Here is an 11,681-nt window from a genome sequence, read left to right on the forward strand (position 1 = left end):
AAAGAAAGAAAGAAAGAAAGAAAGAAAGAAAGAAAGAAGAAAGAAAATTAAAAATGCAATAAAACTGCTGTTGTGATAGGCAAAAATTGATTTGAGTACTGGCAGTTTTTGAAGGTTCCGTGATAAAATAGCAGCTGCCTTCCAAAGAAGGTGCTGGACCAGATGCAGAACTGAGGAAGGAGATAATTTAAAAGAAAAAGAGAGAAATAAGGATTAAACATCTCCCTAGCTTGGAGATGGTGCGGGCTTCTTGCAAAAGCACCAGATGAGATGTCTCCCCTCTCCTTACCCTTTACCCCACCTGTTTTGATCCTGAAAGTATTGAGAGTGGGTAAATGGACAGAAAATTCCTATTGAAGAGAAACGTATCTGGATACATGAAGAGAGAAGGCCCATGTCCCCACCCCAGCAGACAGCAGCCCATCCTGTACGTAGCCCCAGCTGGTGGAGAAATGTCTTACCTATGAAAGATCATTGACAACATAATAATGCATTAGACTGAACATTTAAACTTGTTGAATGGATTCAGCAGATCCGTAACTAATCCTGGTTTGTTTGTTTGTTTGTTTGAGACAGAGTCTTGCTCTGTCACCCAGGCTTGAGTGCAGTGGTGTGATCTCAGCTCACTGTAACCTCCGCCTCCTGGGTTCAAGCGATTCTCCTGCCTCAGCCTCCTGAGTAGCTAGGATTACAGGCACGTGCTACCATGCCTAGCTAATTTTTGTATTTGTAGTAGAGATGGGGTTTTACCATGTTGATCAGGCTGGTGTTGAACTCCTGACCTCGTGATCCACCCACCTCGGCCTCCCAAAATGCTGGGATTACAGACTTGAGCCACCATGCCCAGACTTTTTTTTTTTTTTTTTTTTTTTGAGACAGAGTCTCGCTCTGTCACCCAGGCTGGAGTGCAATGGTGTGATCTCGGCTCACTGCAACCTCCGCCTCCCAGGTTCAAGCACTTCTCCTGCCTCAGCCTCCTGAGTAGCTGGGATTACAGGTGTGCACCACCACACCTGGCTAATTTTTTTGTGTTTCTAGTAGAGATGGGATTTCACCATATCGGCCAGGCTGGTCTCAAACTCCTGACCTTGTAATCCACCCGCCTCGGCCTCCCAAAGTGCTGGGATTACAGGCGTGAGCCACCACACTTGACCCTACTGGTGTATTATCAAAAAATAATAAAATAAAATTGTTGAATGAAAACTGTTTTCCATTTTTAGTGATTGCAAGACTTTTTATTACCTAAGAATGATCAGAAAAATTATAAGGCTTTGCCTGATATTTTTCTAGGGATAAGGGAGAGACACTTCCACTTAGCAAGTCTAAGCAGACATATCAGGAGTCCTGCTTTCAACCTACTGGTTGCAAAGGATTGGACTGTAGCTGAGAAGACAAGGTTCTACCACGGGAAGTCTGTGACCTCATAGTGGCTGAGAAATCCCCGGGGCCTGGAGCCCCTTCACCAGAAGAGATGGAATCATGGCTGGCTGGACAGCGTCTTCCAAGGAGTTGGTGCCCGGAGTCTAGGTGGGAAGTCAGCAACTGACCACGCAAGACCTGCGGGAGCTCCAGACCCATCTCCGCGCCAAGAGTGACCACCGTGCTGCAGATTTCGTTGTATCTGTCTATTCTCCTCCTCGGCTTCTTACTGCTCCTCTGTTACTGTGTCTTTCAGGAGTCCATTTGGGTGATGAGCACTCTGTGAGAGCGCTATGGGGGCATCTATGGAGCGTGGCAGCAGCGTGCTGTGATAGAAAACAGGTAGATGGGCCGGGCGAGGTGGCTCACACCTGTAGTCCCAGCACTGGTGGAGGCCAAGGCGGGCAGATCACTTGAGGTCAGAAGTTTGTGACCAGCCTGACAAACATGGTGAAATCCCATCTCTACTAAAAATAGAAAAATTAGCCAGGCATAGTGGTGGGCGCCTGTAATCCCAGCTACTGGGGAAGCTGAGGCACAAGAATCGTTTGAACCTGGGAGGCAGAGGTTACAGCAGGCCAAGATTGTGCCACTTCACTCCAGCCTGGGTAATAGAGCGAGACCTTGTCTCAAAAAGTAAAATAAATAAAATAAAATAATAAAAGTAAATTAAATTTAAAAATAAAATATAAAATAATAATAAAATAAAAATGAAGGAGCATCAGAGATGCTCGGGTCCCAATCCCCTCTGCCACGAGCTAGCTCTGGGCCCTGCTCTTAACCTCAGTTTACTCATCCTAAAAGCAAAGCTGTGAGGGAAAGGAATTTCTACTGCTGTTGTTGTCATTGTTCTTATAAATACAATCCTGATCTTTTCCAAAGCCAAGATTTTTTTCCTCTCTTTTACCAGCAGTGTGTTCCCTTTAATTCCCCGGCAGGGAAATTTGCCCGGGTTTGGAGAACAGGGTGGCCGTTGCTGGGCTCCGTGCTCACCGGGCTGCTCTTTCCCATGCTGGCCATTGGCATCTGCCTCCCGCCCTGTGTCATGCTGTGCTGTCTTTCTGTGTCTGCATTTGAAAGTGATCATCAGCTGCCTATTGATGCCTTGGTCATCGATAGTACAGGCAATTGAACTGCACAAAGCATTCTCCGTGTTTGGAAACGCTGGTGCTTTTCTCACATTCGACTTCTCTTCTGTGAACACTCTCAAGCCTCTGGGGCATCATGCGCTGTCATTTTGTTTGGCCTTTCTCAGCTTGACTTCTTGGCAAACATTAGGCTGTGTATATCCGGGACTATTTGTTCCCCAGGACGAGGTTAACTACTCAAGGGATGGGTGAGGCTCACAGAGCATGAGCCCTGCACATTCACCACCAGCCAGGTGAATTGTACAAAAATCGGGTATAGATCCTGATTATGATAGGATTTCCAAAGAAAGATGGCTTCTTGGAGGTGGTGTGCTTTGGTGGTTTTCTGTTTGTTTTTTGAGACATGGTCTTGCTCTGTTGCCCAGGCTGGAATTCAGTGGCATGATTAAAGCTCACTGCAGCCTCAACCTGCTGGGCTCAAGTGATCCTCCTGCCTCAGCCTCCGAAGTAGCTGGGACTACAAGCACATGTCACTATACCTGGCTAATTAAAACAATTTTTTTTTTTTTTGTAGAGATGAGGTCTCACTATGTTGTCCATGCTGGTCTCCAACTCCTGGGCTCAAACGATTCTCCCACCTCAACCTCCCAAAGTGCTAAGATTTCAAGTGTAAGTCATCGTGCTTGGACCTTGGTGGGTTTTTATTTTTTTGGAGACGAGGTCTTGCTATGCTTCTTTGGCCTCAAGGGATCCTTCTGCCTCAGCCTCCCCAGTAGCTGGGACTACAGGTGCACACTAATGTGTCTGGCTCTTGGTGGATTTTTGAAGTACTCAAATAGGAGTCCTTTAAAGTTGCAATGGGAAGGCTCTTAAGGGTTGCGGGGGAGAAAGAGGAAGACTCTGAAGCTGAAGAGGAGGAAGGGATGGGGAGTGGACATCTGTGCTGGTATGTGGATAAGTTAGGAACCAGAGAGGGCAGTATCTCCCCATCTCATTGTGTGGCCTGTAATAGATGACCTTTAAATGTTGATGCAAAAGAAGAAAGGGAAATATTCATTGTGGCAACAGGAGAGGGCTCAGTTAATTCTGACATGTAAGAAAAATTCCTTGTGTCCCAGTCTGCTCTTGGCTCTGAGGGCTTAAAAAAAAATGAAAAAGGCTGGGCATGGTGGCTCATACCTGTAATCCCAGCACTTTGGGAGGCCGAGGCAGGTGGATCACTTGAGGTCAGGAGTTCAAGACCAGCCTGGCCAAGATGGTGAAACCCCGTCTCTACTAAAAATACAAAAATTAGCTGGGCATGGTGGCGGGCGCCTGTAATCCCAGCTACTTGGGAGGCTGAGGCAGGAGAATCACTTGAACCCAGCAGGTGGAGATTGCAGTTAGCGTGCCACACTGAACTCTAGCCTGGGCAACAGAGCAAGACTCCGTCAAAAAAAAAAAAAAAAAGAAAGAAGGAAGGAAGGAAGGAAGAAAGAAAAAGAAAGAAAGAGAAAAAAACAGGACTACTTAACTGATTCAAATAAAATAAAATTAGGGCGAGGCATGGTGGCTCACGCCTACAATCTCAGCACTTTGGGAGGCTGAGGCAGGTGAATCATTTGAGGTTAGGAGTTCGAGACCAGCCTGGCCAAGATGGTGAAACCCCATCTCTACTAAAAATACAAAAATTAGCCGGGTGTGGTGGCGGGCATCTGTAACCCCAGCTAATCGGGAGGCTGAAGCAGCAAAAATCACTGGAACCCAGGAGACGGAGGTTGCAGTGAGCTGAGATCATACCACTGCACTCCAGCCTGGGTGACAGAGCAAGACTTTGACTCAAAAAACAAAACAAATAAATTAATGAAATAACAAAAGCAGAAAATGAGCATAGGGCCTGGCCTGGTGGCCCACGTCTGTAATCCTAGCATGAAAGTACATCAATAGGAAATGTATGTTGGTGTTGTGGAGCAACATCTCAAAAACCCTTGGAGGATGTTATGGACTGAATATGAGACCAAGGCAGGAGGATCATTTGAGACCAGGAGTTGGAGACTAACCTGGACAACATAGTATGACCCCACCTCTACAATTTTTTTTTTTTAATTAGCAGGGCCTGGTGGCATGCTCCTATAGTCCCAGCTACTCAGGAGGCTGAGACAGGAGGATCGCTTGAGCCTGGGAGGTCGAGGCTGCAGTGAGCCATAATTTCACCACTGCACTGCAAGCTGGATGACAGAGCAAGACCCTGTTTCAAAAAAAAAAAATGTTGGCAGACTTCAGTTGGAAAGTCTTGGTCCCAGTGCCCTTGAAGGGCAGGAGTGGTGCTTCTGCCCTGTGAATGCCTTCTGACCCCACCACTGGGGAGAGGTGGACATGAGAGTGGAAATCAGTTGCATCTATTGATGGTGACAGCTGGATGTGACCACCTGCAGGCTCCCTGACACCTACTCCTCCTTCCTTTACCTCGTTGCAGCCCACCTTCCCACCCCTACCACACACCCTGCCATGCTGGATAGGGCCTGCCGGGTGAGCTTCCTCAGGAAGGAGTGGGGACTCGGCCAAGCATCCCATGAACAAGCAAAGCACAGACACCCTGAGGGGTGTGCAGCCTCAACAAGTCCTAACCCACACTCAAGACAAATTAGATGAGGGATCATAGAGATGGGTGACTCCTCCAAGAGTTCCAGAAAGGGTGGAAGTGCCTATCCTTGGCCCAGAAGGTAATTTTGAGAATTGAGAGCTTGAGTGTCAAAGGTTGTAAAAATCAGGCCGGGCATGGTGGCTCACACCTGTAATCCCAGCGCTTGGGAGGCTGAGACAGGCAGATCACCTGAGGTTGGGAGTTCGAGACCAGCCTGGCCGGTATGGTACAATCTACTAAAAATACAAAAATTAGTCACCAGGTGTAATCCCAGCTACTCAGGAGGCTAAGGCAGGCAATCCCTTGAACCTGGGAGGCAGAGGTTGCAGTGAGCTGAGATCGCGCCACTGCACTCCAGCCTGGGTGACAGAGCAAGACTCTGTCTCAAAAAAAAAAGTTTGTGGAGTTCAGAATAGCATTTCTCAGAAAGCCCCGCTACTGCTTGCAAATCTTTCTCTTTTTTTTTAATGATCCTGCACAGGTTTCACTGTCACAGGTTTTTTTAAAGTCTTCTGCTTGATCTCAAGTAGCTTGGAGAAAAAATGCCTCAAAGGGTTGCCCTTCAGAGATATTTTCAAGGGCCCTTATTAGAAGGACCATCATTTAAGGATTAGATGGTATGACACCATTTAAGGATTAGATGATCAGAGGGTGACTCTGCTGCACCAGAGAAGAACACGCTAGGGAAAACACTTTCTCTCCTTTAAGTCAAGTGTTTTCTGTGTCATCGGCCTGTCCAAGCATCCCTGGCATCTCTGCTTCTCAACCATAGGCTATGATGTGAATGGTGCTCCCAGGAGTAGTGCAGTACACGACCTGCACAACTGTATGTGGCAGTCCTGCCTACCCTCAGTGGAAGCAGGATGGAGATGTTCCCCTGGGTAAATGTGGCATATGTCCCTCACTATAAGCAAAAAACTAGAGCGAGTTTGAAGTCAGAAGTCCACCCAGAGAGAGAGGCAGAGTTGCAGGACAGGGATGGAATTCCAGTTCTGGTGTTCGTTGCTCTGGAGGCACAGCTTGACCTCTGCCCTTCCCCTCGCTTGATTACATAAGTTTCCAATAATGTATTTTATTTTTGAAGCAGAAGTTAGGTTTCTATCACCAACACATTCTATCTAAAAGCCCAAGTCTTTTCCTTAACTTGTCCTAAATGGCCAGTTACTAAGAAATTCCACTGAGGGTTTGGCTGTTGCATACAGCCTTGTGGGCATTTTGCTTATCCAGGTTGACTTTCCCATCTGTGACATTGGCCTATGTAGTGAGGGATTCCAGCAAACAGGGCAGCATGTTGAGTTATTGAATAAGTGTGTTGTGACAGCGTTTGTTACAGCATTCAAAGAACAGTCTGTCCTCAATGACTGACCCTTTATTTGTCTGCTGACGTCAAAATCAAAACAAGACTGCAGACACACTCTTGCCAATGATAGAAGGGATGCATGTTTGAAGTGGATTTTTTTCTATTTTTTTGCTTGGAGAGGAGGGTGTGTGGACACTAGGCTGGCCACGGTCCAAGCTGATCTATTTGCCAGCCGATCCCCGACTGGGCTGCCGTAACAAAGTGCCATCATCAACTGGGTGGCTTATAAACACCAGAAATTTATTTCTCACAGTTCTGGAGGCTAGAAGTCCAAGATCAAAGGCACCAGTAGATTTGGTAAACTAGGAAGTGGTGAGGGCCCACTTCCTGGTTTATAGACTGATGCCTGTCTTCTCACTGTGACCTCAAATGGAAGCTGACGTTTCACAAATATTTTCTGGGTAAATGGATGGGTGGGTGAACTCATGGAAGGGACGCTCCTTTAGATGAACGCTTGGATAAAGGGCGTTAGTGGAGGGACAGAATTGCAGCTCCGTCCGGCCAGGGGGCGCTGCAGGCACGTCTGCGCAGGTAGGGGCCCGTAGGAAGCGCCGCTCTAGGCTGCAGCCGCGCCTCCAGCCGTATTTCCGCTGGCGCTGAGCACCAGAGAGTCTTCTGGCTGCGGTTTGCGGACTGCCCTTCGCCCCCCCTCTTCGCGAGGTTACCCCTGTACTCGCCGCCATCCATCCTGACGCCCGGGATGAGTCACTGAGGGGCAGCGCCCGAGGCGTGGTCTTCCCAAGAACACTCAGTGGCCTCCCAAGGCCGGTGCTGTGTACCTCCTTCCCGACAAAAGGGGAAACTGAGGCCCCGAGGGGCGTGGGAAGAGCCGGCCGGACGTCAGGCCTAGCCCCTGGTGCAGTGCTCCGTCCCCTCCGCCGGGGTGGGCCCCTCAGGATTCGCGTGTCCTCGGGAAAGAGACTGGCGGGTGAGCCGCGCCCTCGGCCGTCGCTGGGCTGAGCTGACCCCATGAGGACGTCAGACCCCCGGTCCGCACAGTCTCTGTGCGGGGAGGCTTAGTGCCCCTTGAGAAACGGCTCGGCAACGCTGTGCCCGGGGCCTTGCACGCGGGCTGAGGGGCGCTGGAGACCTCGCGACTTTCACTCCCCCGACCCCGATCTCCGACTCCTGACTTTGGAAGCCCCCAAAGCTGCTTGTCGGTTGCCTACAGAGTGTCAGTCATTGTGCCACGTCCTTGGAACCATTAACTCATTTTCTCCTCAATAACCTGTAAAACCTCCACTTTACAGACCAATTGGCTGAGGTTTTAATAGAGGACGCCCAGGGCCCCAGAGGGGCGAATTCCAGACTCCTTTGCCAGGACCTTGTACTAAGCCCCTTCCCTACGCTTTTCCCTGCCTAGGCCTCGTGGGCTGTGCGGCTCTCCTGGAGACGGATGACAGATCTCCCTTGGATGACTTTGGTGGTTCCGCACCAGCCAGAGCCCCCGTTTTTCCTGCAGCACCCAGATCTGCACTCCCTGAGGGGCTCCCACTGTCCGCGCGGTGAGGATGCCCCTGGGTAAGTGGTGCTGGTCATGAGCACCTTGGAGGACCCCAGCGAGGGCATGGTCATGAATTCCGAGAACTGTCTGGCAAAGCCGGGTGCAGAGGAGAGCCTGGCTAAGTTCTTTCTTTCTCCCGAGCTTGACTTTCTGTAATGTAATGAAACTGCGAAAACTCTGTAAGGGCAAGATCTTGCACGTTTTTCTTGCTTTTGAACCCATGATATCTGGCTACTCGTAGATACTTAATATTTGTGGGATGAATGAACAACTTAGCTTTTCTTTTTTTAAACCAAAAATTAGTCTTCTGTGACTTTCTTGATGGGGGCAGATGAGATCTTTGTACTGCATTAGGTGGATAGCGCTCAGGTCCTCTGGGCTTGGCGCTTTGGCAATCTCCAGCAGCTCATTTTGGCCTCTGTTCCTGAATTGCCCTCTGCTCTTTTCTGTGCCTGCATTCGTAAGTGATCACGGGCTGCCCATGTCCTGGTCATTGGTAGTGCAGGCAGAGGAAATGTGGGAAAGGTTGCCGTGTTTGGAGGGTCCACATCTTCACCTTCCTGCCCCGGAAACTTTCCTACACTCCTGCTTCTCAAAGCTGCACACACCTGGGGCCTCCAGGGGACTGGGGGCTGCCGTGTGTGTTATATCATGATTAGAGCTTTCACTTCCTGCTCCCTACAGGAACCAGGCTATGTGTGTTGCTTAAATTCCCCTTGATGACCAGCAGAGTCACTGCCACTCAGCCGTGGCACACTCCTGTAAACCTGGTTTTGATCTCCTTTGAATCTTTTGCTGATTAACTACACATTGATCAGTGTTGGCCACCCTCACCCTGCCATAGACCATCCACTGTCTTCCTCTGTAGAGTTAACTATTTTCTCTTTTATGAGGAAATAGTGTGTTTGCTTAGGAATGTTGACTGTCTGGTAACTACTGTGCTAAGCCCTTTCCTGTTGCTTACCATCCCTGCTGTGAGCAGGGACAAGCTGGGCGCTCACTCATGGCATCTTATCTGTTGCAGATAGTCCAGTGTGTGGAGAGGCGTGGGAGTTGTCATGTCGGGAACATGCTAGACCTCAGTGTCCTTGAGGTAAGATCTCTGGTTCATTCTCTGGAATGTTGGTTCCTTGTATCTAGTACAGTCCTGTACAGTCTAGTACAGGGGCTTTGGGGTTAGTGTAGGGGAGTTGAGAGGTGAGATGAGAATGGCACTGTGGGTCCCCAGATCCGCTGTCCACCCCGCCAACCCAGATCACCTCTGGCCCTTCATGTGTCTTTAGGACTTGCTGCTGGGGGGAAACCTCCGAGTCCCACTTTGGTAATAAGAGGTCTCCGCCCTTTCTCCCTGGGCAGCAGGATGTTGTAATGGAAAATGGGTGAACCTAGGTTTCAGAGACTCTGCTCCTCTGGCTTTAAATCCCCTTCTGCCACTATCCAGTCAAGGACTGATTCAGAACCTAATTTTCTTCATTCGGAAAATAATGTTCTGATAGAGGTGACTTTTGTGGTACTTGAGACCACATGATTCCTATCATTACCAACCAATATTTTCCCACTGTTTTTGCCCCATGTGACTTCTCTTTGATTCCTCCTGGCAGGGAAGTTCTGTGAGGCTTTTACAGGAAAGCAGAGCCACTTTTGGGGTCCTGTGCTGGGCTGGATTGTTTTCCTGGACTGAACTTAGTCCACAGGCTGCTGGCATCTGTTTCTCCTCCTGCATCTCTCTCTGCCCTTGTATACACCTGCATTCAAAAATGATCATGGGCTGCCTGTGCTCTGGTCATCGATAACGCAGGGAGAGGAATTGCTGAAAGCCGTTTCCCGTGTTTGGAGGGTTCACACCTGTCCCTTTCAAATGCTGGCGCTTTCACACAGTCCTTCTCTCCTGCCAGCACCTTCTGGTCTCAGGAGCATTGCAGGATGCTGTGTGAGTGAGTGATGGGAGACACTTTAGTGTGGCTTTTTTCAGCTTAGCCTCCTGTTATCAGAGAACAATCTCTCTCAGTGTCAAGGTTTGGGTACTAGATGGTGAGAAAAGCCTGTGTGAATTATTTTTTTTAACAAATAAGTGTGATGTTGGGTGGCATACAGTGACTGCCTTAAGATTTTCAAAGAGAAGCAGGCTTTTGGAGGTGGTGGACCTGGGCAGGTCTTTCAAAGAGTGGGATGCGATGGGCAATAGAAAGGTATTCCAGGGAGGGGTAGCAACATGAGAAGGTCTTTGAGTCTGGGGTGAGCAAGAGTAAGAGAGATGTGCAGGCAAGTAATGAGAGCGTGGAGGGATGGCTGCCAGGGTGGTCCTTGGCTCCCAGCACGGCGAGGTGGGACATCTATGGGAGGGGCCCTGAGAAGTCTCTCGAGCTGTCTCTCTGCCAGTTGCACATCTGCTCGGTTGCCTGTCAAGACTCTTAGGACAGTTTTGCTAGACTCCTAAGTTTTTATTTTGACTATTCTTTGGGAGCATTGAGATTCCTTTTTGAGATGAGTTTGGTGTGAAAGAAACTGGCAACTCATACCTGATTGATTAACTGGGGGCATTCCCATTGACATCAGCTTGAAGAAAGATGGCAGAACACTGGAGACCAAGTACTTGCAGCCTCCTGCTCTGTGGCCCCTCCTCACTCCAGGGATGCCGCCTTGGGTCTGGAGACTGTTGGAGGAAAACCCCAAGAGGTGCAGGCACTGAGCCTCTCAAGACAATGACCTGGGGTTCCAGCTTCCCTGGAGGGGTCTCCTCATGGTAAGTGAATGCCAAGAGGTTAAGTCGGCCTGTGTTTCCCAGGTGGAAATTCCAAGCCACTGGCTTCATTTGTCTTCTCTTTTAGATTGTTTGGGGGTTGATCACAGACCAAAAGTGATGAGTGATGTCACTCCGTGACTCATGGCTGGACCTTCTTGCCCCTATTGTCTCAGCACAACACTAATCGACTTTTCCCTCAGCGTGGGTGGGCAGAGGAAAAGCCTTGTGGCTCTGGGGACTTGGGATCCAGAGTTGAAGACCTTTCAGCTGGCTCTGCCCTGCCAGTGCCACAGAGTGCCATGGCCCAGGAAGACTGGTTTTCTTCCATCTAGGCCAGGCCATCCAGTGGCCATCCTCTGTGTCCTCCTGCCTGTTCCTGGTGTGACTTCTGAAAACCAAGAATTTGTTCCTGTTGACTTTTTCTGCGCTATGGACCATTGTCCTCTCACGCACTCAATAAATCTTGAAACATGCCCTGCTGCTAGTTCTTTCATTTTTGTGTATTTTTTTTTTTTTTTTATCAGTATCTCCGTGTGTCAGCAAGACTGGGTATAGAGACTGCGTTACAAGGGCAGGTTTTCTGCTTCTCATTTGTTAAGACTTTTCCCCTTGACACACACCCAAGGCTTGACCTAGGGAATGTGAGATGGGACGTGGGATTTTGACTGGGGTTGAACAGTAATCCCAAGTGCATCTAGGGGTTGCGGGGATTCAGGCTTAGGAGAGAAGGGGAACTGTTAGGATTAAGTTGGTGGGGGAAACATTTGAGCCAGAGCTTTGGGAGAGAAGATGGGATGACTTAGGGATGGAGGCAGGGGCAGGAGTCTTTGAGGAATGTAAGAGTGCCCTGAGCTCAGGTGGTGGATTGCAGGTGAATGTAGGAGTTGGTTTTGAGCAGAGGAGAGAGTGGAGTGTATGAGGAACAGCTGCCCTTGGAGAGCTCT

General features: G+C 49.2%; 1 long non-coding RNA gene and 2 other non-coding genes across 4 annotated transcripts; all 3 read left to right on the plus strand.

Moving 5' to 3' along the window:
* The first annotated feature begins 8,030 nt into the window (after positions 1 to 8,030).
* On the plus strand, positions 8,031 to 11,211 carry LOC111553306. 2 transcript variants are annotated; one of them, XR_002734888.3, is made up of 4 exons: positions 8,031 to 8,173; positions 9,019 to 9,087; positions 10,551 to 10,737; positions 10,823 to 11,211. It is a non-coding gene; the product is annotated as an uncharacterized LOC111553306 (long non-coding RNA). The 2 variants fall into 2 exon arrangements; XR_002734889.2 differs by lacking the exons at positions 8,031 to 8,173; positions 9,019 to 9,087 and adding an exon at positions 9,113 to 10,183.
* On the plus strand, positions 8,445 to 8,576 carry LOC111553322. Its single transcript, XR_002734896.1, has one exon. It is a non-coding gene; the product is annotated as a small nucleolar RNA SNORA71 (small nucleolar RNA).
* Positions 9,738 to 9,871, plus strand: LOC111553318. Its single transcript, XR_002734894.1, has one exon. It is a non-coding gene; the product is annotated as a small nucleolar RNA SNORA71 (small nucleolar RNA).
* Positions 11,212 to 11,681: the final 470 nt, after the last annotated feature.

The sequence above is a fragment of the Piliocolobus tephrosceles genome, chromosome 20 (genome assembly GCF_002776525.5).
Source record: "Piliocolobus tephrosceles isolate RC106 chromosome 20, ASM277652v3, whole genome shotgun sequence".
Taxonomy (NCBI): Eukaryota; Metazoa; Chordata; class Mammalia; order Primates; family Cercopithecidae; genus Piliocolobus; species Piliocolobus tephrosceles.